Here is a 19953-nt window from a genome sequence, read left to right as displayed (position 1 = left end):
ATGACCCTGCATCCTTTGTATTAATCACAAACAATAACTGCAATGATGTTTTTTTATCACACCAGGGAAATCAAAATGTATTTTTGCAGAGTCTTGACATTCTCGAGATTTCGATAATTCCTACAATCTTAGCTAATAACAATAGATGTGTTTCTAGAAATGATAATTCATAGATTATTTTCTATAATTATTATTAAGGGAGAAAATTCTTCTTTTAGTAACGAAGTAGTTATTAATCACCAGCACACACATTGGTTTCAATAATGTTGATACCACTAACACTCTCTGAAGCAAGGCCTATGGTAAGATGAAATCAGCAGTTAATTGCAGGAACTTAAATGTAACAAAAATAACTGATTTTAAAAACACTAGTGGAAAGGGAAAGATACCATTTGACTTGCATTTATGTCTGATGATGTAGCAGGAGAACATCAATAAACATAATTCTTCAGTTAATTAAATTGAATTTTATTGTCTGAATCCCTAGGACAAAGATCTTTCTAAGTAAGAAGTCAAAAGTGTTCTTTCAGGCAATCTCCATTGCAAAGTTTGCAGTTCCGTGCTTTCAGCCACAAAATTTGCAGACTAAGAGTGACAGGGCAATTGAATTTTCATGGATTGGATTAGTGCTGATTCCAAAGAAGGGAGAGTTTACTCCCAATGTTGCAATCTATGATAATGAAATGAAATATTTAAATTAAATTTCAGGTTGAACACAGCTTCCCTGCAAGATGGCCCTGGCAGCTGTCTCTGAATTTCTCAATACAGTACATCACCCCCTACATAAATTGCACGTTTATGCAAATGAAGCTACAAAAAAGCAAGAAGTCTGAGTACAAATTACTTCTTTTCCAATCTAAAGCCTTGATTCAAACTACCATAAGTAGAAACGTACTATGTAGTATTTACTTCAAGGCATCAGCTTTTAGAAAAGAATGCCTATATTTTTTTTAAGAAAGAAGCAAAGAAGAAGAAGAAGAAAAAAGAAACAAACAATCACAATGGAGGATTTTCTTAAAAGTAGCTCAATGTTCTATGTATCTCATTCAAATGTAGCAAGAAACTGAAGGCAGAGAAGCCTGTTATCAGAGAAAAAGCTAAAATTGCATTTTAACATCCTTAGATTCAATCTATAACTTTTTCTTCTTTTCTGCTCTTTTTATTCATGGACTCTTTACAACTTCACTCAAAATATGTTACCCAATCACCAACTCTACAAACAGAACTTTTCAAAGCCTTACAACTGCACTGAGGAAGTAATTCTAAAAATTCAATACAGAGATGAGGAGATACATCCTTTACGTAAAACTCTATTAGCTAGTGATGGTGCTGGAGGGTGAGGCCGAATTAGGGTTTTACTTCTACTGATAGCTAGAGTTTTCAGCAGAAAAAAAACTTTTACTGCCAAAAAGAATAAAAGGCAAAACAATTTAAATTTGTGTACAAATAAAAGTTAGACAAGTACAAGAACAAAATCTCAAAAGCTACCAAAAGGTGGGGAACTTTTGAGTTTGTCTATATAGCATGCAGTGTTTGGGTCCATAATATTGCTGCTATCACCACAATTGTCATATATTTGAGTGTCTGTACCAGTTTCCCACTTAATCCAGACATTTAAGGTTCAATAAGCATTTATTAAGTGGCTACCCTATACTGGCATCATGCTCCATGATCTAGAGGGGAGCTAGGCTTTAACACAAATATATACATACCCAAACAGTATGCAACCTTTCCTTTTTTTAATGATTTTATTGATTTATTTGAGAGAGAATGGGAGTATCGTAGAGGGAGAGGGAGAAGTAGGCTCCTTGCTGAGCAGGGAGCCCAATGCAGGGCTCCATTCCAGGACCTGGGATCATGACCAGAGCCAAAGGCAGATGTTTAACTGACTGAGCCACCCAGGTTCTCCTTCAATCTTTCTTGATGCACAGGGCACCTTGGACAAAGAGTAGAGAACAAGTAGATGATTTTATACATTTGCATAACAGCTGACTTCAGGAGTAGCTAATTTTTACAACTGAATATTCTGAGCACTAAATAAAATTACAGTTAAAAATGTGTAAATAGAAGATACTGTTCTAATTGTTATCAAATCATTTTGATGAACATTTTCCCACTATATCCATCTTAGACATTAGCCAAGCAGTATGATGCTAACTCTACCCATCAGACAATGTTATATCTATGCCAAACAGGCAGTAATCTGTTGGTTCGAGGAAAAAAAAAAAAACAATAATCTATTCAATGCCATTTGCATATATTTTGTAACACTTACAAATATAGAAGTGAGAGTGTTTGCTTTTTTTTGCCATAATTTCCAATAACTTTTACCACTGGTGTGGCTCAATTTTAATACTCAATTTTAATAATAATTACACACACATGTAGTTTATATACAATTATATAATTGTATCAGATTTATAAACAATGACTTCAGGAACGTAAGTTAGGAACACAGACTATAGATAAATGTTTACATGCAGAATTTGATCATACTACTTAAAATCTATTTTGTTATTTAAATGAGTAAGATGGTTGGTCACAATGATGCTACAAAATTACTAGAATTGCTTTCCAATTTAAGCTTCAGAGGCAATAGAGAAATTATACTAATTACTTTTCTTGCAAAAATTCTTCTAAATTGTAAATCCAAAAGCCACTTATAAAGTTTTTTTCTAGATTTATGTTGCTCAAGACAAGTTCATTACAAAAAGAAAACAGCCAATATGCAGACAAAATTTTTCTTTCAAAATCATTAAAAAATATTTACAACTAGATTTTAATTTATAATTTTAAATATATACATTCAAAAATAGCAAAGATTATGCTAATAATTTCAAATATTTCTAAGAAAATATATCATTTCCTCCTGAAGTTTTTAAATGTCAGGGATATTTTTGTCCTTTCATTATTAATTAGCTCAAAAGAATATAACCTGTTTAAAATATGACCCTCATCATAAAGAACAAAGAAAGACTGAGGAATTTTCACACAAGGGAGAAAATTAAATAGATGTGACAACCAAATACAACGTGGCACTCTTGATTGGGTTCTACCACAAAAGAAAAAGACATTCATGGAAAATTATTATTATTATTATTTTTATTATTATTATTATTTTAAAAGATTTTGTTTATTCATGAGAGACACAGAGAGAGAGAGAGAGAGGGAGAGACATAGGCAGAGGGAGAAGCAGGCTCTATGCAGGGAGCCCGACGGGGAACTCGATCCCGAGTCTCCAGGATCAGGCCCTGGACCGAAGGCAGGCGCTAAACCACTGAGCCACTCAGGCTGCCCCCAAAATTTTTATTATTAAAGCATTACGCCGATAACATTGATTTCCTGGTTTTGATCACTGGAGTATGTCTATGTAATATATTAACGTTAGGGGAACCTGGGTGAAGGGTAAACAGGAATTCTTCATATTACTTTTGCAAATTTTCTCTAAGTATAAATTATTTCAAATTAAAAATATAAAACAAATTCCTGAGTAAAAACGTCCTTTGTTTCCTTATGCAATTGGGGATTTGGGGCTATAAATAAACTATTTCTTGCAACATGCCTCGGGGAAGATCTAGTGATAATAAGAAACACAATTCCTCACCATCTTCAGAACACTTATTTGATGACATCATTTGCATGAGTAAAAATACAGTTTTCATTTTGTTAAGGAAAATGCTTAAAAATTCAGCAACTAATGACTTCCAAAAACTGTGATAATAATGACAATGATTGAAACTACCTCATTGCAAGCTGTATCCTCTGCATTATTATGTTAAGCTATAATTATCATGTTTTTTCTCCAGAGTCATTTTTGATTCAAAAATTCTAGGTAAAAGGTGCTTTTACAGATTGCATTCCACAGTCTTCTTTTGGACCTTGTCATAACACCATAAACTACAGCAGAAATCAAGAAATGTAGGCTAAAGGGGTCCTACCCAGGAGAGTTTGCTAAAGAAATGACTAATGGATTTCAGTATGAAGCAGTTTCATTTCAAGTTTATCCCAAAAGCATTAGCCCTGGGGGCTGTCTTATTGGGAAGTTTAAGTTCAATCTACTTTCCTTGTGAAAGGACTGTAAAGGCCATAATCATGGCCTGTCTTCAGATCCCTAAATTTTAACTTCTCCAAATTATCCTTGGTCAGCCAACATACTTATCCTCAAAGGAATGAGATATAATACCTAAGAAATAGGATTACCTTTACTTTAGAAAGTAAGCAACTTTGTTATTTTTAAGGTCACAACATATCACTCCTTCCCAAAGTCAACTCTCCTTCTGGCCTTTCCCATGACATAAATTCTACCTTTTAGGCACTCATTTGGTTTAAACGTTCTGATAGCAGAAGGCTCGAAGGAAAAGCAAACATGTTACTGACAAAGGCGCCCAGGTGTACAGTCATCCATTAATAGGTAAACCAAAAATGGGCAGATTGGCCAGTTTTTTGTTTTGTTTCGTTTTGTTTTGTTTTGTTTTGTTTTAGATTGGCCAGTTTTTAACTCAAGAGAGAAAGAGGACTAGCATAGGACGGTGAACTTGTAAGTCCAAAATGATAAGCTTCTGTCCAGAGAAGAGGGTAAGGAGCAAAAGGCTCAGGACCTGGGGAAGAGAGACAAGTATTGGATGTGATAATAGAAACTTTACCTGCATGTAACTGGCTGGAGGAAATGTCAGATGCCATCTCAGAGGTGATGAAGGTGCCTCTCTGAGGCAGTCAGGATGCCAGCAAGCTGTGCAGTGCAGAGAGGAGAAAACACATTCACAGCTGTGAAATTGTATGGTTCCAGATCTCAACCAATGCAAATCACACAACGCTACCTTAAAATATTTACTTGGAGGTCTGAGCTCAAGCAAAATGAATGCCAAGGCACACTGTCATAAAGTCAATCACTGCAGAATAATGGCTATTGTTGAAGGGAAAAAAATAGTTTCGAAGTTGTTTTTGAAACCACAAAATACTACATCGAAGGTTACAATACAGTGTATTTATTGCCAAGGTAATTTTTCCCCCACTGGAATAATAGGATTGGGCAAAATACAATGCTAGAGGGAAAAAAAAGAACCCACAAGGAAATTATACAGTTGAACTACCACATATACTTTATTTTAATTATTTTAAGGCTGTGGGCCGTTACAGGTAAACTGCCTCCAGCCTTCTGAAAGCACCTCTCCCCTACGCTTTGCCAGCCCCTCCAAGAGATTTCTTGTCAGTCTTTGTGCTCCTGTGTGTATCTCCAGCTGTTTTCCAATTTCTTGAAACTATTTGGAAGAAACCATTACATCTTCTCAGATTGAAAATTTTAATTGGCATTAACAAAATTATCATATGATTTCAACACTTCCTCTTTCCATGGTGCTCCTTCCAAAACTATTTAACTAATTATCCTTTTAAGGACTTGGCCCAAACACAATCACAGCTTCTTTGTTGAAATAATTTCTCACCTTTTAAAAAATACTCTGGTAGGAATAGCTCGGTTTTTATTTTATTGTGTTTTATTTGTATTAGTTTTTGTTTTGTTTCTTTTTCCCCCCTCTGTGGGTAATACTTTTGGACTCCAGTCCAGTCCTATGTGTCTATCAGATTGAATCCAGGGTCCTCATCATTCCAGGCAGGACTGGCTTCATAGAACATGGGACCTGTGAAGTCACATGTGGCCTTATGCTCAGAAATGCCCTGTGCTTGGTTTAACGTTCTGCTGTCACTATCCTAATTTTTAAGCAAGGACACTGCATTTCCATCTGCATTGGGACCTGCAAATTATATGCTTGGCTTCAGGTAACACTGTAACAAATCCTAGCCGGAAGTCCCTGCTCCATGGCCTATCTAAACAGGCCATATGGAATTCCTACCAGGTTTGGCCAGATCGTAAAGATATTCAACTTCCTACAGAGTCATTTTTTCAGAATGTTACTACAGATTTGCTTTTTAGCTGAAGCCAGCTTTCAAAAGACCAGGTAAGTAATGGGAGGCGGATAAAGAAGTGTGTATAGGAAGGAATCTTAGAAAATGTTGTCTGAGTTTTTTAAACTGGAACACGACATCTTGGGGGTTTCTAAACAGCAGGCCTGAATGAAGCTAGAGCTATATCGGGGTTGGATATCCCAAAGGAAACATGGCCCTCCTGTCCCTGAGCACTTGGTGGTGGGCCCCTATGGTAAGCCCAGTGATGGGCAGCCAGCTTGCCTCCGTCCCCTTGCTAATAATGACGCCTCCATTCTGAAGAGCAGACAATTGGCGCATGCACAGTACGCTACAAGAATACTTTCAAGGAATACTGCACCGAACCGGGTTCTGAGCATCAGCTGGGATCACCGGCCTGCTATCCCTGAATCACTGCTGCTTGTACCCGCTATTGACAAGGGCAGGATAGAATGCCAGAAGCTTTCCCTCCCTTTCTGAAGGAAGAATGCGCCAGGCCTCTTGCTGATAGAGTTCCCAGGTTTAACCAATGGAGGTTTCCCTTGGCCCAAGCCACCAGGGGTTTCTTATTTCTGAAAAAGCCAGTTTACTAGGAGATTGGGCTAATGACCCAGTATTATCAGTATTATCATATTCTCATCTCCAGTGAAGAACTCTGGCCCTTCTGGATCCATTTCCATCCCTTTGCTCTTTTTTTGGTCTAGTTTCTTCCTGTGGCCACTCAGACCCAGGGTCTCAAAACAGTACCCTCTGTTGTAACTGGGGAGTCTTGACTATGGGATAGTTTTTGCCACAAAGTGGGCCCCTTATGATTTGGTTTCAGAACTATGTAGACATCAAAAGGCATGGAGCACTTGAGGGTGCCCAGGGGGGAATGTTTATATGTCAGCTAGGACAGAGCTTTTAGGAAAGAGCTGGTCTCCTTTCTGGGACACAGGGAAGCAAAGTTGGACATCTCCTTCCCAGATTCATCTCGTTCCCTTTTGAAATGTGGTATTCAGCTTTTATTGTAGCCAGTCCCATGCTCTTGCTGTATTTCTAAACATAACATGGTTCACATTCAGGGGGAATGGGGCTGACATTCACAAAGCCCACTCCCAGAAGTTGGTAGTGCTTTCACACAGCTCCTATACTAAGCTAGAACAATCAGTGTTGGATATCTCAAAAGAAACGTGGGCCTCCTGCCCCTGAGAACTTGGATAACAAAGGGAAACCTCCATTGGTCACACACACACACACACACACAAAATTAAATAAATAAACTGTAGGCCTGAATTCTAAATACCACTCTCTACAAATGTATACCCTAGTCAGTACTAAAAAAAGCAAATAAGCAATTTTAACATCATAATCATAGCTTAAAAAGTTGAAGAGATTTTAGAAATCATGTAGATCAACCTTTACATGTTTCTATTTTACCAGCAACATAAAAGCCCAAAGGCTCACGTACAGTTAGAAGTCCAGCAGTGAACAAAGTCTGGGTGTCCTGGTCCCCAGTTCAGGGTGCTGCCAAGCACATCACTCACGTCCTGAAAAGCTAAGTGCCCTTCACTTATCTGATACAGGTACAGTTGTGATGTTGCGAAGGGTGAGCCCAGGACCTCATCCACACCTCCGTACAAAGTCTCCCCCCATAGAGAACGCCCGAGAGCTTATACTAATGATGTGAACACCAAGTCCAGCTTCCACCTGACTGGGCAGGAGAATGGGGTTTGTTCTGTTTGTGTCTACTTTGCTATAAGGGGGATTTGGAGTTGACCACTATAAAGCATATTTTTCAAAGTATTTTTTTCATGGAAAGTGTATATTGGGGTTCTCACTGTATACCCTATATTTTTGCCTTGTTTAAATGTTTCTGGCTCTGAATAATATTGTTTTTATTTGTAAGTAAATGTGGCATATGATGCCCCCAAGCACGTTTTTCTTTTCCAGACCCTTTTCATATTTATTATTGATTTTTAAGGATGTGTGTGTGTGTGTGGGGGGGGTGTCCTTTGGCTATAGGTGAAATTTGCAAATGAAGAAAGAGTTCTGGTTTTGTTGTGAAGTTAGAGCTCCCTCCAGTGATCTGTCTGGCTGACTGAACTTTAAAAAAACCCTTCCTTTCCAATTGTTCTTCGATGCATACAAATAAATCTAAGTTTTAGCCTTTTCAATGCAGATTTTTATTTCCTCCTAAAAATTAAACGCAGCCAGTAAATACATGCATATTGATTTCTCCCAAAATCTTGTTAAATATCCATATTCACTTATCCTCCAATATAGAATATTTAGTCAGTAGAATCAATAAAATAAGGCATGGTCAAGGAATTTTCATTTCGCCAGAGACAGTGTCCATGTATTGTCATTATATATAAACTTTTCTGATTCTGCGGGTGAGAGATAATTTTCACAGTTATTAGCAAACAAAGAAACTGGATAGGATAAGAGCCTACCATTCACACTGGGATTGTTATTTATATTTCAGAGGCTTTTTAAATGAACTGAAATAACTTTTTAGATTTATCGCAGCCACCTCTAGCATTCCTCCTATAAACCACCTTCAATTTACTGGCTTCTACAACCCAAGCATGACACTGTCCATATCAGCAATGCCACATAACTCGATCAACCACAGGTAGTACCTAAAGGGATACATGAATAATTCATGAAACTAACCGGGGCCAAGTAGATATTAAATCACTTTTGGCTGTGAGAAAACTAGTAATGATTTTTGTGATTTATTTAGTTGCTTATTTATTTATTTAATTCCTCTGAATACCACATAAGGTACTCCTTTGCTCAGTATCACAGAATCACAGACAAGGTAATTGGTGAGATGTTCTCTTAACCAGACAGTTGTTCCCTTCCTCTCCTCCCTCCTGTCATTCCTTCCTCCTCTTATCTCTCCTATTTTATATTTCTCTTCCTTTCCTTTCCCTCTCCCAAAAGGTTCCATTGAGGGTCATAGCTTTAGAGCTGGTAACTACATTAAAGATAAACTGATACAATCCCCTTTGATTTTATGGAAGAGAAATTGAAGAAGGTTGAGAAATGGCGAGTCAAACCAGTTTCCTCTTCTCTCCTCCTTTCTTTGCAGTAAGGTCTTAAGCTCCCATTAGGTTCAGTAAAAACCCTGGCAGTTTCTGATACAGCTGGCCCCTGGCTCACCCAAGTCCATGTCTATGTTTTGGGTTAACGGTCAAGGATATGGGAACAACAATGAAACTAGAGTTGGTAGAAATAATTTTCCGGATAAAGAGATTTTAGAAAATTAAGCATCTGAGGAAATTACACGAGCATGCGATATTCCAAAACTATGAAATCTGGTATTTTAGGTTTTCTCCTGAAAAATGCCTTGCTTTGGCGCCTTTAAAGAAACCTAAAAAAGAGAACTTAATTTGACATCACTTTTCTTGACAATGATGTTAATAATGTTGCGTTTTATTTCTCTTTATACATTATACTTTTTGAAGTTTTCTCACCTAGTGTTCTACTACTCCAAGTAACTATGATCTCCTTGAATCTCATTGACTAGTACTACATATGGCCGAATATAAGGAAGCAATAGAGACCTCAGAGTGACCCCTTTACATTTCATGCCACCATTAAATGCTCAGTGTTATTGCATGGCTGAGTTCTATATCCATTAAAATGTTTATGCAGTTTAAAGGAGATATCAAATTTAGCATTTTGGGGAAAAAAAGGTTATCAGGGTGTACACAGTGAAAGCCAATTGGCTAGCCATGAATAATTGCTACAGGCTCTCCAGCAAGCACAGGCATCCTGTCCCCGTGGCCCACTGCCTGAAAGTCCAGGAGGAGGAATAAACCTAAGGCTAGCCCCTGGTGTTTATCCTGAGCTGCAAAGATTCCTTTACTGGAGTCCACTTACTTGGGCCAAGATGCTAGGCGAGAAGATTTCAAGAACATCCAGGCATCTTGCCACTCTGGATAGTTTTGCCAGATAGAAACTATTTTGGTGAGAAAGTAATTGAAAGTTAGAGCCAAAGTTCACTCTGTAGAGAAACAAAGCAATGCCAGTTACCCATAAATTTCACAGTTTCCCTAAGCGATCCTATGACCAGGGCAAATCAAGCCTCTTACCCTGATGCTGTGGATCTCAGATTTGAGTAGTTATGTTAAAGTGCAGGTTGAAAAGCTTGTTGAAGTGCAGATTTCCAGGTTGCCTCCCCAGTCCTCTCTCTGTAGCTGCTAAGTACATTAAAGTTATCTTTCTTTTAATCAGGAATTTGAGGTGATTCTGATGGGAACTATGCTTTGAGAAACAATATGTAAATGACATCAGTAAAATATGTATTCAGTCCAGGAGAGGGTTGGTGACCACTGTGTTACTTTCAGTTACTTCCTTTGCAGCAGGAAGAGACCGGAAGCAGCTCCATCCCTGCCTCTGTGAAAGAGAACCTCTAGCTTGCTGAGTGAGCATCGGTGACCTCATCTTTCAAGATTTGCTTTGCAGAATACACAAGGTTACAGGGAAGATTTTTTTCAATAACAGTACGAATAAAAAATATTTCTCAAAGCATAAAACACCAAAGTAAAGTGTTTATTTTGCTAAGGAATGAAATATTAAGGAAATGTTCCAGCATCACTTACAATGTACAGATTCCTACTTCAATCACAGTTACAGTGCCTTCTGGTCGATGATGATTCCCACATACGCATTCTTTGGAAGTCTGAACAAAATGAGTGAGGGGGAAAAAAAAAGAATCACAATTCTGCCCTCTTTTTTTTTTTTTTGATTATTAAAAATGACTGAAGTAAACTCCTCTAAAAGAGTAGTCCTACGGTGTGAACTCCTCCATGAAGATGTACAAAAGTTACAAATAACAGCAATAAAAAGAAAAAATCAGTAGCCCTGCAGAATAGCAGAATAGAACTTACTCCATCAGTGTGAGAAAGCAATGCTGCTAAATTTGCCCCAGTTTTTCTAAGTGCTTAAGTTAACTTGAAAATTGAGTCCATGTTCTTTATCAAGATAAGCCAAAATAATAAGAGCAGGCATGCTGATGTAGTGAGGATGACGAGGGTCTTGGACAGGAACTAAGGAATCCAAGTGTGCCGCTAAATCAAACCTTTGAGTCCTCTTAATACCTCAATCCCCTCATCCATAAAATGGGGATTAATAATGTTTTCCTCCCCTCGAGGGTTGTTTAAAAAGGATAACTAACAAAGTAAAATGGTTGTAAATTATTTTGTAGGCCTGCTGTGTTGCTGCCAAATAGGAAAATTTCAATTTAAAAGCTGGGATCTTTAGAAGCTCCAAAATATTACAAAGCAAGTCACATTTCATGGCTAATTTAAAACATCAGGGGTTCACACAAGTTGCTTATAATGATATTTTCCAATTCCCATGCTATTTGATGATTTATACAGCTTCAACTTATACAGTTGAATCTAGCCATTCCTGTCTGGCCATGATTCTCTTTTATCAATATTACCAGCTCACATAACTGTCTATATCTTTGGGGGATTAAGCACTATTTTTTATCTGGACCAGGAAAGAGTCAATTCAGAGATGATAAGAAATTTCTGGTTGCAAGTCCAATGTGTTATTTATTTAGATCAGGAAAAGAGCTGTTATATACAGGTTTAGGAAGACTTTTTAAAGCACTGATAAAATCTTTGTATGTCAAATGGAATGGCACTGAAATTATTTTAATGCCCTAAAGCTGTTATGAGTTGAACTAAACTTTCAGTAAAAGAGTCTGATTTTTCCTTCTGGATTTGGGGCCTTCGAAAGACAAAAACCAAGCCAAGCAAAATAAAATGACAGAAAAAGCTGATTGCACCAAATCTTTAAATCACAATATTAAAGTAAACAATATTTGTACATTTAAAAGGAACCAGAAAAATTCAGAAACTGCATAGAGGTGGTATCGAAGATATTTGGGATTTGCCAAAAGTAATTTATACTAAGAATTGGCTAGGATGTTAGATAAAAATATAAATTCCCAGACTACACTCTAGTCTTCCTGAACAAGAATCCTGAGAAAAAATCCCCGGGAATCTGAGTTTTCAGCAAGTATCTAAGTTGCTTGCTACATAAATTATTGCTGGTGGACCAGCAACACCAGCATCACCTAAAATTTTTTAGAAATGCAGAATATCAGCCTCCACTCCAGACCTGCTGAATCAAGATCTGTAATTTAGCAAGATCCCCAAGGTTTTTGTATATACACAGAAGAGTGAGAAGCACTGCCCCAGATGATTCTTACAGTAGAACAAGCTTGGGAAACAAGTGTAATGGAATGAGTCAGATGATTTAGGTCTGGGTCAAGCCCTGGCTCTGCTACTAAACTTTGAGCTTCCCCCTACAAATGTCTGGGAGTGAAAAAGAGATTAAGTGTGAGTTTGGCATCATTGAAGAAATCATCATTTTAACTATGATGAACCATCAAAGGCCAAGAATACCCAGAAGTTCTCCTTTCAAGAAAAGAGAGAGGAAAGATTAGACAAGAATTGTTACTAAACAGTTGCTGAGGACCTACCATGTGGTAAGTCGGTATCAGGCAATGAGAAAACTGCCAGCCTGCATAGAGCGAAGTGTGCACACACATACAGCATGCATGTAAACCTGGTGAAATTTGAATGAGGTCAATGGATTGGGCCAATGACAATTCCCTGGTTGTGATATTATGCTAGTTATGCAAGATGCTGCCATTGAGAGAAACTGAGTGCAAGGTATACACGGCCATTCTGCATTATTTCCTAGAAGTATATGGGAACCAACATCTATATTAAAAAGTTAGGGGAAAACAAAACAGAATTCCAAGCCCAACAAGGATCTTCATTTTGTGTTTGAGAAATCTATGTCTTGGAAAGTTAGGTAACTTTTCCAAATATCCTTCCTTATAAAATAGGTGATTTTTTTAAACAGTAGCTTATGGCGGATAGTGCATCAAAGAAGAAATTCACAGGCTGGACTGCATCTTTGTGTCTTCTATATTATGCTGTGGAGTATAAATGCCATTACTTTCATCCTATTCATTAATGCAGGCACTATTGAACCCAAGTACTATATTAATTCAGCATAAATCAAAGCAGGCAGAAAAGAAAGAGAAAAATAAATTTCTCTATTATAAAAACCATTAGATCTACTATCAGGGAACAGGAAACCAAGTGTTTTTTTTGTTTTTTTTTTTTTTTTAATTACTCATTTTTAAATTTCAACCTCTTTTTTTCTTTTACATCTTAGAAAATATTTTGTTTCTTAAGAGGAACAAGCATTATATACCTACTCCAAATTGTAAATCAAAGTCAACAGAAAATCTTTTCATCTTGGCAGCACTATTTGTTGTTTAATGTTATTTTTAAAAGTATTTCCAATGAGTTTGTTTAAAGAAAAAGAGAGAGAGAGAGAGAGGAGAGAGAGAAAGGCAGGAAGGAAAAAATGAAGGAAGGATAAAAGGAAAGAAGGACAAGAGAAAAGAAGGTAGAACAAAGCTAGTAAGTGACGTATATAGTAAGAGCTAAATAATACACTCATATTTTTAAAAATAGTTTTTAAAAATGGGCACAGAGAAAAAAATAATTTCATAAAGTAAATAGCCAATCAGTAGTTTTGTTTTAAATGTTTCCTCTCAACATGAGGATTCACATTTTTTACCCAACAAATTGGAAAATATATAGTTAAAAATTCTAAGTTCTGAGCACCTGGGTGGCTCAGTCAGTTAAGCGTCTGCCTTCAGCTCAGGTCATGATACCAAGGTCCTGAGATCCAGTCCCTCATTGGGCTCCCTGCTAAGTGGGGAGCCTGCTTCTCCCTCTGTCCCTCCCCCTGCTCATGCTCACCTTCTTTCTCTTTCTCTTGCAAAAATAAATAAAATCTTTTTAAAAAATTTTAAGTTCTGCTAAAGATGTGGCAGGATGAAGCTATCTTATAGATACATTATTAGAGCAAATGGAATTGGCATAGCCTTTCTGGAATGCCCTAGGTATTACGGCTCCAAAAGTGCAAAGACTTCTATGCAAGGACATTCACCATGTCATCTAATTCAAAAATTAGAAATAATATTAATGTCCAACAACTACCCATTAAGTTATAAAACATCAAAATAGAATGAAAAGTCATTTAAATAATATATTTGAATAATATTATTGACCTGGAAAGTGATCATTATGTTACAAATAAATATTTTTAAAAATTTAGAAAAAAATAAAAATAAAAATATTTAGAATGGTTATTTCTGGAAGGTGAATAATTTTTTTAAACAATTGATTTTCTAGATTTCTTTCAATAAACACACTTTTTTTTTTTAATAAACACACTTTAATTTAAAGATTATGAATGGATGGCTCTGGAAGAGAAAGGAGATCTTTCTAGGAAGGTGCCTATCTCTGTGATTTCCATTTTCCTCACTAAGTTAGGTAACAATGGACAGAAAAGGAAAATAAAGAAGACTAAGAAAAGTTCAAAGATTGGAAAAAGGACTGGAGGTGTGTCCTTTGCCAGGATTTCTCAAAGACAATGAGGCATGGCCAGTAAAGAAACCAGGACAGGCAGTTATGTGAACTCTACCTGTCTACCCTTTGTGATCACCTTTGGTTAAGAGTAAAAAGATGAGATTATTTCCCATTCGTTAGCAGATTTATCCATTTCCATGCTTTTCTGTGTTTTCTTTTCCCTAAGTTTTTTTCTTTTTTTAAAGATTTTATTTATTAATTCATGAGAGACACACAGAGAGAGGTAGAGACATAGGCAGAGGGAGAAGCAGGCTCCATGCAGGGAGCTCGATGTGGGACTTGATCCCAGGACTCCGGGATCATGACTTCAGTTAAAGGCAGATGCTCAACCACTGAGCCACCCAGGTGCCCCCAATAAGTTTCTTATTAAAAGTTTGTATGTAAAAATTCCATCTTGTTTAGCCTTGTTTTCGCCATCTTGGTCAGGCTAGATGAAAAGTAGAATTATACCTGTGGGAGGCCAATGAGACAGTGGCTTCAGATGACATCCCTGCTTGGGACCAGGAAGGGCCACTTAGAGACAGGGAATACTGAAGAGATCATTAGCTCGCTGCAGATGAACAACTGTAGATATTGCTCCATTCTCCTTTTGGACTTGGTTTTTATTTCACACACAAAATAAGCTAGACTCTGGCAGTAATTTGTAATAATACTGAAATAAATGTGTCTTCAAATATGAAAACAAAGGAGTTCTTGAACAAAAAAGGATATCTAAGCACCAAAATCTGTTGACTTATTACGTTTTTGCAAGGCGAGTGCTTGGAACCTGCGTATGTACCTGAATATATGTGTGTGCTCCACAGTGAGATCCCTTCCCTCCAAATGAGCATAAAATAGAGAGGATTCTAGCTCTAATAGAAATTGAACTCTTCTTAACATAAAAATCCTTTGTTAGGAAACAGACCAGTCAGCTCACAGAGAAGAAAAGGACAAGTATAGGCAGTTGCCTAGAATTTAGCCCAACCCACGATAACAATCAGGGCCAGCGCCTTCCTCCTCCAGGCCAGTGTCGGGGGCTGTTCTTGCTCTGAGTCCTGCAGGGAACTGGCACACATATGAATTTCCATTTGCTCTATGTGAACGCAGGAAATAACTAATGGCTGTTGAATAAAACCCTTTTATTTAGGGTTACTTTAGGGTAGTATAGAATACTTTATGGTGGCAAAGCAGAATACTTTAGGGTAGTAAAGAATATGGTGTGGAAAGGATAAAAACTAAGGAGGAAAAGCATCTCAAAGTCATCATTGCTATTATTTCTGTGCAAATAGTTTATAGAAGATGTTTTAGTTTTATTTCTGATGAAAAATCAAGATGTAAATAAAGCCAGGTCATGCCAGTAGTAGTCAAATTTTGCCGAAGAACATTCAATCATTTTGAAAAGTCAGCCCATATAGGTGAAACTCAAACTATTTGTTGGATAAAACAAGTTGATACAGATGAAGTAAGTGGAATTTCATAAATTAACAAAATAATATTAGACTTCTGAAAGTCTGTTTTTCCAGCTTGCCATTTGATTTTCAGGGATTTTCTATCCATCATCAGGCTCCTGGGTGGCTCAGTGGTTGAGTGTCTGCCTGTGGTTTAGGTGGTGATTCTGGGGTCCTGGGACTGAGTCCTGCATCGGGCTCCCCACAGGGAGCCTGCTTCTCCCTCTGCCTACATCTCTGCCTCTCTCCTTGTGTCTCTCATGAATTAATAAATAAAATCTTTTAAAAATAAGAAATAAAATAACCATCATCATACAAAGCTTACATACATTTGATATACAAGTGGCTTCCCTTTACTGAGTGCCAACAACTGCATATTTCTATACTTAAATAGTTTTGCAGTTTATGTGAAAAAACATGCTTATATACACCTATTACTTCAGTAAAAAGCCTCTACATTTTACTGTTAGGACAAGCTGACTGTTGCTTCTTAGGAACGGATTTCTTCAGCATTAAAATATAGCTTATTTCCTCCTTGATTTAGCAACACAATCACCCATCGAGTCCTTAAGTCCCCATTCAAAATCATAATGTTGATCTAGGGTGAATGTTGATCTAAGATGACCATATAATGTAGTGGATAAACTGGAACACTTTTGATAGTAAATGGAACCATGAAATAGGCAAACCTGGATGCCTGGTCACCCTAGTCATGTTCCAAACTGAATCACTGCTTTTCGGTGCATTTATCATATTGCAGTCTCTATAGAACAGAATAAGATATAATTTATTTTTTCTATAATGTATATGTGCTGCTGAAGCGAGCACTATTTTTTCTATAATGTAAAAAAAATGTCTTAAAATGGCCAAAAATACAGAAAGGCAGAATGACAGTAATGTAAATGATTATAAGGTGATAGGAAAATTATTCATCCCTCGCCACTCTCTCGGGGTTTGCTCCTTTCTGGCTCAGAGACCCTTTCTGTCTGTACTTTCTGACCTTGTCATGCTCCTGCCTGGCTGCAGGCTACACACAATAGAGCATTAAGCAAGTTACAATACTAGCAAAGGCTTTATGAGGTGATTATTTCAAATAGAAATTGAATGCAAAATCTGTCACAGGGCCACTGTGGAGAACATGATTCACCTAGAAAAAATGAAAATTTGTCTTTACATCTGCTTGCAGTTTCAGTGGTGGAGAAACCAAACTCCAAATACTTTATCGTTCTTCCCTTCTTTTCCCTTGATATCTGTTCCCTCTACCTATACACGCATACTATTGCAAGTCTTGAAGCATTGGCATTCCCACTCTTATTATTCTTCCCCTTTGCCGCTCTAAGAAGATTCATCCTCTAAAACTTGCTGATTCACATTTACATTCTTTAAATGTACAAAGTAAAAAGAAACTAGTTCATTTTCTGCCTTTTTTCATTTTGATATCTGATTTTTCCATGGACACCCAATATACATCTGGAGACATCAATCTGGGTGATTTTCAGAAAGATAAATTAATCCTGAGAAAAGAAACTATCATCTGTTCTGAACTTGCCACATTTCTGGTAATGGAGGAGGAAAATAAATAAGTTTCTGCTTCCAGAGCAAAAGAAAGGAATAAGATGAGATAGGGAATTAGAATCACATTCTATATATGGCCCTCTGTCTGTCACCAAGTAGCTCTTAAAAGGATGTTGCTCTAGCCAAAGCATTAATTTTTTAATGTAAAATTTCATCTAGGTATGACATACACAAGTTTACTGCTTAATGAATTTTCACCAACTAAACACACCGTATAACCAATTCACAGATCAAGAAATAGGACAATAACAGTATCCCGAGTTATCTCCATGACCCCACCCAATCAGTGCACTTCCTTCCGCAATGTAGCAATTACCATCAATTAGTACTTCCTGCTTCAGGACTTCATTATATGATATGAAAACTCTATCTGCATCTGGATTTTTTTTTTAGTTATTATCAAGTTTTTGAGATTAACCCATTTATGCATTTATCATATTACAGTCACTCTAGAACAGAAAATGATATAATTTATTATATCTTGTTTCATTAAGTAGTAGTCACTCATTCTCACTGATGATTGGTATTTCCTTGTATGATTATATCACAATTTATTTAACCATTCTACTGTTGATGGATATTTAGGGTGTTTTCAACTTAGGGCTATGACCAAGAATCCTGCTACAAACTTTCCTGAGTAAGTCTTTTGGTGTTCTATATATTGGGTGCAAGAATAGAATGGCAGGTCAAATGGCATTTATATTTTGCCAAGCAATTTTTCAAAGGAGCTGAATTATTTTAGTGAATAAGAGTCCCCATGCTCTACATTCTCATCAAAATTAGTAGAGCCAGTCTTGTAAAGTTTGATCATTCTGGTGGGTGTGTAGTACTACCTTATTTTGGTTTTTGTTTGAATTTCATTGATTACAAATGAGATTGAATACCTTTTCATATATTTATAACACTTTGAGTATTCTCTTGAAATTTTTGTTCAAGTATTTTGTCCATTCTTCTACTTGGTTGACTTTCATATTCTTATTTATTTGTAAGAATTCTTTGTATATTCTAAGTCATCTACATATTGGTATGTGTTTTTGTGCTTGAGATGCTATTAATGGTATAAAATATTCTGTAAAAATTTCCTCTAGAAGCCTTATGGTTTTTATTTTACATTTAACTGGAATTTCACTATATCCATAATGTGATGTAGAGAGGAAATATTCAATTCTTTCATACAGATATCCAATTTATTGAATTTATCAATTTCTAGAAAAACTCATACTTTTCTCTCTACACTCAGTGTCGCTTTGTCATAAAAAAATGACTACATGTATGTACCTCTATCTTTAATATATGAATATAAGGCTTTCTTGTTTTGATATTTATGCATCCTAAAGTTTGTATATGTCTTATGTTTTTATAAGTTTATACAAAATATCTTCTCATCTCTTGTAGTTTTGTTTTGTTTTGTTTTTTTACTCATAGTTTTATTCTTCTTAAAAAGTGTGTTGCTTGCTCCCAAATATTTGGAAATATTCTAATTATTTTGTAATTGATTCTCAGCTTTAATTCTAAGAAGATCAAAGGGAATAGTCTCTATGATTTTTATTAGTTTTAAATGTATTAATGTACTGAAGCTTAATAGCCCAGCATTAATCTGATGACAATTTAGTTATAAAGTTCTTTTTTTTGTGTCTATATGTTATAATTTTTCCTAAGACTTGATTTCCAACATTTCTGTTTCAACATTTCCTTTTATTTAAGGTATATTTTTTTCAAATAGTTTGTAGATGTGTTTTTCTTTTTCATTCAGTCTAACAACATTTTTCTTTTAATGGGAAAATTTATATTGCTTACATTTAATTCAATAACTTCTATACATAGGTTTAAATATATCATCTTACTTTTCATTTCTAGTTTTTCGCACATATTCTATCTACCTTTCTTCCTAAAGCAACGGATAACAGGTTAGGCATTTATTCACTTGTAGTGATAACATTAGAGATCCTTTATTAGAATTGAGCATAAATTAGAATTTTACCACTTCCCAGAAAATGATATGTTCTTAGAACACTTTATTTTCCTAACTCCTCTCTTTCATGTTATTATGTATAAATTTTAATTCTTGATATGGTTAAATACCTTGAGACATTTTTTGTATTATTATTTTCACTTAGGCTTACTCATATAGCCACCTTTTCCATTTTTCCTTTATTTTCCCCTACTTTTTATCCATTAACTGGTTTTCTTCTGCCTAAAAAAATTTTTTTCACATTTATTTTAATTCAGGTCTACTGGCAACAAATTCAATTTTGCTTGTATAAAAATATCTTTATCAGTCTTTTATTTAAAAAAAATTTTTTTTAAGATTTTACTTATTTATTCATGAGAGACATGGAGAGAGAGAGAGGCAGAGACAAAGGCAGAGGGAGAGGCAGGCTCCATGCATGCAGGGAGCCCGACGTGGGACTCGATTCTGGGTCTCCAGGATCACGCCCTGGGCTGAAGGCGGCACTAAACTGCTGAGCCACCTGGGCTGCCCTTCTTCAATCTTTTAAAGGTTATTTTTACTTAGTTCATAAATCTAAATTGGCAGATTTTTTTTCTCCACACTTTAAAGATGACAT

The 19953-nt window shown here is 36.2% G+C and overlaps 1 long non-coding RNA gene and 1 pseudogene across 1 annotated transcript in view; one reads left to right on the top strand and one right to left on the bottom strand.

Annotated features, from left to right (window-relative positions):
* Positions 1-1806: 1806 nt before the first annotated feature.
* The window catches only part of LOC111098830, a 114150-nt gene continuing 96003 nt past the window's right edge, over positions 1807-19953 (bottom strand). Inside the window, exons 5-6 of the long non-coding RNA XR_005369708.1 lie at positions 4644-4729; positions 1807-1936 (exon numbers count right to left, since the gene is read on the bottom strand). This is a non-coding gene — a long non-coding RNA (uncharacterized LOC111098830). The remainder of the gene's footprint in view (positions 1937-4643; positions 4730-19953) is intronic.
* Positions 10556-10643, top strand: LOC119867743 (annotated as a pseudogene).

This window comes from Canis lupus, chromosome 14 (assembly GCF_011100685.1).
Source record: "Canis lupus familiaris isolate Mischka breed German Shepherd chromosome 14, alternate assembly UU_Cfam_GSD_1.0, whole genome shotgun sequence".
Lineage (NCBI taxonomy): Eukaryota > Metazoa > Chordata > Mammalia > Carnivora > Canidae > Canis > Canis lupus.
The sequence above is the reverse complement of the archived record's forward strand: the minus strand, read 5'-3'. Positions and strand labels throughout refer to the sequence as shown.